The sequence below is a fragment of the Gymnoscopelus braueri genome (genome assembly GCF_963280865.1).
Source record: "Gymnoscopelus braueri genome assembly, chromosome: 10".
Classification (NCBI taxonomy): Eukaryota; Metazoa; Chordata; class Actinopteri; order Myctophiformes; family Myctophidae; genus Gymnoscopelus; species Gymnoscopelus braueri.
This window is the reverse complement of record NC_137611.1, coordinates 47,765,889-47,771,561: the sequence shown is the minus strand read 5'-3', so window position 1 is coordinate 47,771,561 and position 5,673 is coordinate 47,765,889. Positions and strand designations below refer to the sequence as shown.

Genomic DNA, 5,673 nt, shown 5'->3' with positions numbered 1-5,673 from the left:
AGGTGAGTCCACCTGGACCACAGGAAGTAAAGTATCTGTTGTCTATCTATCTCCATCATGTGGGAGTGTAGGGGCGGGGGTTCTCAAACATTTTAATTTCAAGGACCCCCCAAATGGATGCATATTAGCCTGCGGACCCCCATTTGAAAAGATATACGCCAGGGACCCCCAAAAGAGAAGATTTGTACGACCGTAGCAGTGATTCTCAACCATTAAAATTTCAAGTATCACCAACTATGGTATGCAGTAGACCACGGACCCCCATTCACAGCTTCTTTTTTTTACATTTTATCTCAGGGACCCCAGTCATCAGTGTTAAAGGAGAGATCCGGACATTTTAAGTGTTATCTTTGATGTGTCGCTAATCACTCACCATCATTGAAATGGACGTTGAGTTATTCCAGAGAGTCCCGTGTCATGCAGTCTGTCGACCCCCTCCGTGGCATAATGGGAGCCCGTGTAAGAGTGAAATTCGTCTATTATAACCGATGCAAAGTTAGTTTTTTCTCTACTACTGCTCATTGTGGAGTCTCATGATACTCAAACATGCACTGAAAGTCGCGCACGAGCTATCGTTCGTGCAGAACGAGACGACGCTGGTTGCTTGTTTCTCTCACAGAACCTGGCGTCTGTGGAAGAAACAAGCAACCAGCGTCGTCTAGTCTTGTGCAAAACATTTGTAACTCAAATATTTGCTTCTGGGGGATTCTACACATGTCCTCTAAATCCTAACAGTTTTTTGAAAAACTTGTTTCTATATCAGTGGTTCTCAAACTTTTTCATGTTAAGGACCTGATGTATTTGACCAGGGACCCCCAGAAGCAAAGATTTGAGTTACAAATGTTCGCTTAATTTTTATATATATATATATATATATATATATATATATATATATATATATAAAGATTAGCTATGAGCTTGTAGATCTGCTATTTTTGAATAGCCAAATAAATCTAAAAATGACAGATTATTTAAATAGGTCTAAAATAGGTTAACCATGTTAGACTCATTGAAAACCCACATCCCTGATTCTGGTGACTGGTATTGTCCTCAGGTCTGTAACTATGAGAGTTGCAGTGGTTCTTAAAGTGGCGTCTGGGGACCCCCAGGGGTTGTTTAGGGGGTTCCAGGGGGTCCCCAGCCAAATGTGTTAATATAGCATCAAAATTAGTTTAACCACTTTAACCATGGACTATTTGAAAATCTATTTATGTTTGGACTATTTTGAAACATTGAAACATCAACTCAAATATTGTATGGGGGTCCCTGGCACAAAATATTTTTAGATGGGGGTCCGTGGCCAAACAAAATAAATGAGAATGACTGAACTAATTGACTCAAATAAATGAATCAAATGACCGACCCGGTATGCAATCCAATCCACACAATGCACTTAACCCATTCAATCCGGGAACGCTTCTCTGTCATTTTTAGGCTATTTTTAGGCTATTCAAAAATAGCAGATCTGCAAGCTCATAGCGCGGCACTCGGTGCCGCGCAAACCTTTGAATATATACTCTACAAATGTCTTCTAAATCCTAACGTTTTTTTAATAATTTTTTTTACTTATGTCCCCCCACAATGATATGTAGGCTATTTGGCCACGGACCCCCCCCCCCCCCCCAGAAGCAAAGATTTGAGTTACAAAAGTTCGCTTACAAAAATACATATTCAAAGATTGCAAAACTGTTCACGATTTTTCAAAAATAGCAGATCTGAGAATGAGCTTTGGATATCTGCTAGTTTTGAATAGCCCAAAGAAATCTAAACAATGATTCTTTCCCGGTCTAAATGGGTTAAAACATTCCTCTATAAATAAACTCCACTCGCAGCCCTTTTCCCATTCCTCTGCCCCAGACAATCTGTGAAACAGCTTTATTCTCAGCAAACCGTATTAGTATTCATGAGAAACCGAATGAGGAAACGCTTTGTTGCGTTCGGGGGGGAGACGCCGCGGCGCGCCGGCAGCTCAGGACGAGGAGATGAGATGAAGTCAGAGTTTGTAGATGAGATTGCCTGGATTCCTTCTCTCCCACTGGTGCTAAGTCACACAGTTACAAAGTACATTTACTCAAAGAACTCGAGCACGAGTTCGAGGTACTTGTTTGCTTTACGTGAGCTTTTCCGTTTCTCGATACTTCTCGGAGGCAAATCTTGTCCTTTTTTTTTACTGCACTACAATTATTTGACAGTTGTATTTCCGAGCGTCTTTGTAGATTTTGATCATTATTATTACAAAACATATCGTTGCTGTCGGGCAGAAACCTCTTATCCATTTTTCCGCAAATGAATGCCCTACTTGATCATACTACAGCGTCGCTCAAAAGCATTAATAGTAGCTGATCTACAAGCTAGAAACGCGGCACGAAGCGATGCGTTTTGAGCTTGTAGATCTGCTACTTTTGATGTTTTTGAATTTGAATCCTGAAAAGTAACAGTTTTGGACATAATGAGGTTTCCACCCGACGACATGTTCCCTTAACTGATTGAGCCCAATGTTGTACTTTGGCTATTTGAAAATAGCTGATCTACTTTTGAAAAAAAAAAAAAAAAAGCGCCATTCTGCATAATGATGAGTTTTTTCAATTTGTGGTACTTTAGTTTTATATTGGATGCCTAATACCTTTGGTACTTTTACTCAAGTACAATTTTGAATACAGGACTTGCATTTGGTCTCTTTCGGGTGGAAACCTCATTATGTCCGAAACTATTACTTTTCAGCATTCAAATACAAAAATATCAAAAGTAGCATATCTACAAGCTCGAAACGCAAGCTGGTAGACCTGCTACTTTAGATGCTTTTGTGTGACGCTGTAGTTTGATCAATTAGGGCATTCATTTTCGAAAAAACACAAAAACATTGTTGCATTGCTTATTTTACTACTACTTATTTTAAGACTACTACACCTCCGCTAGGCAGTTCCGGGAGGAGATATAAATAGCATCGTGCGAGAGGAGAGAGGCAGACGGGCTTAACTTCACTTGACGCCTGCAACCCCCCCCCCCCCCCCCCTACAATCGCCCGACAAATCTAATCCCACCCGGCCATGTCTTCATAACATCATTATCTGCAGTCCAGCTGTATCTAGAGTCTCTCTCTAGGGCTCATTCGGAGCTATATGCAATATGCCAGAAGTTCAGGAACCAAGAGAATCGAGAAACGGGTTTTGATAGAAATTGTCGCTCTCGGGCCGGAAACCTTGTACCTGTTATGTCCAATTTTTGGCCGCCAAAAATATTTGGTGTCAGGGACCCTCAGAAGCAAAGATTTGAGTTAACCCCATTCAATCCGGAGACGCTTCTCTGTCATTTTAGAGTTCTTTGGCCTATATCTTTGAATATATATATATTTTTTAAGTGAACATTTGTAAAATCAAATCTTTGCATCTGGAGTTCCTCCTGGAACATTTTTTTTAACAAGTGTCCGCTTTAAAAAATATATATTTAAAGATGTGCACACATTTTCACGATTTTTCAAAACATAGCAGATCTACAAGCTCATAGCGCGGCACTCTGTGCCGCACTATGAATAAATATGGGTATGGTTTCTACCTGACAGCTGCAAAATGTTGCTGTGACATTTTCCGCAAAGACTGTCTTGACAAACAGCAATAAAATATACACAAGATAATACTGGATTTTTATTAAATACAAATAACAAGAAAAATACAATACAATAAAAAGATAGAAATAATGGTTAAATGGTACAGGAGAGACACTACGGGGGGAAAAACATATTGGGCTTAAGTGATTAATTGCTTCACTTTTCCCTCACTTGTGTCTTTTCCTCACATGCTAATGGCCTTAAACACCAGGGATTTACTTTAGTTTAGCATCAGATAGGTTAACCACTTAAAGGGATATTTCACTTTCAAAAAAATGTTGGGTCATTTTATTTATGTGGTGACCGGCGGCAGCTCCAGTAGGAGACTCAAAGTCAACTTTGAGTCTCCTACCGGAGACATTAGCATCTTTCCGCCGGTCATCAAATTATTGGCTTAGGAATGCGACAAAAACAATCTAATCTGTGATCAAAAAATCTCCATGAATTCAAGACTTCATGGGGTGTGTAATTGATAGAAAATAAGATTTGTTTTGGGTGAACTATCCCTTTAATTCCTTGATGGTCCTCTCATGATGAACAGGGGGGGGGGAAAACAGCCAACAAAACCAACGTGGTACTTTACAAAAGTTACATGCAGTATAAAAAATAAATAAAAGAACCTCTCACATAAAACCAACTGTGACAACATTTGAAACGGAATACATCAATCAACCCATACAATTGATTTAATATCAACCTATAGGAAGGTTTAAAGTGGTGGCAGCCTATTGGCTGACACGTTAATTGGTCAGATGGGTGGGCCGTGTGAATTTTCAAAGCATGTTTATTTTAATGATCAACCAGTCGGTACTGTTCCACCTGGGATCAATGGAACTAACAACCTCATACTTTCATACCATGGCATTTGAAATAAAATATTTATCATATTCTACTATTATTGTTTTCATTTATTTTATTACATTATTTTATTGTATCTATTTTTTTTTTCATTTTTAGGCATGTAGGCGTGTTATTTGTGGTTAAGGTTAGGCTTTAAAATAGGAAATGATAATAATTGTAAAGAATAAAAATGCTATAATAAAAAATAACCAGGCTAGTTTACAATCTAATGAATTATTCAAATATCTTTTGACGCATAATAAAATGTGTTATGGTCATGATTCACCAGGAGTCTGGATGGCTTGGTTCTAGGCTTGACATAATTAATATAAATATGTTCTGAAATTGGATAAAATGAATGGGCTTTCTATCTGTGGAACTGCAACATCGCCGCCACTGCTATGCTCTATTCGTCTCCCCTTTCCTGAAAGCTACAATTAATGATGGAGCTCGCACTGTATGAAAAAAAAGCCACTACTACAGAGGCAGAAACCTCTATACTGTATTTCAACATTTTATGTTCTTTCTTTCTTTCCTTTTCCCCCCCGTAAATGAATGCCCTACTTGATCGCAACAGTAGCGAAAATAGCCGATCTACAAGCTTTCACATCTGCTATTTCAGTATTTTGATTTTTTTTTAAGTGAAAGTGTGTTAACTCATTTCCTGCCAGAATTATTTAAGATTTTTTGCAGTAGACTGCCAGAGATTTTTCAATGAAAAAACAAAAGTACTCAGGAGCCGAGATAAAGAATTTTTAAGTTTTAACCCATTAAGACCTGTAACGCATCTGTGTCACTTTAGATTCCTTTGGCTATTCAAAAATAGCAGATCTACAAGCTCATAGCGTGGCACCGAGTGCCGCGCTATGAGCTTGTAAATCTGCTATTTTTGAAAAATCTTGGGAAAAAAATGTTTTAGATTTTTTTCAAGAAACTGTTAGGATTTAGAAAACATTTTTAAGAATCGCCTCAGGTCTTAATGGGTTAAGTTAACAAGGAAGTGGATGGGAGTCTAAATCTTCGAAAAATCATATCTCCTTGGTCTTTGGGTAAAAAAAAAAAAAAAGGCGAGGGATTAAATAGAACGCATATCTGCGTTTTTTTCTTTTAAAGATATATTAACCACTTGAAATGTCTGCATCCATATTCTGAGGGGAACATAAGCCAAAAATAGCCAATCTACAAGCTTGCGTTGTGACGCGTTGCGAGCTTGTAGATCGGCTATTTTT

The 5,673-nt window shown here is 38.4% G+C and overlaps 1 protein-coding gene across 2 annotated transcripts in view; it reads left to right on the top strand.

Moving 5' to 3' along the window:
* The window catches only part of efr3a (EFR3 homolog A), a 140,308-nt gene that overhangs the window by 74,905 nt on the left and 59,730 nt on the right, over positions 1-5,673 (top strand). The window lies entirely within an intron of this gene.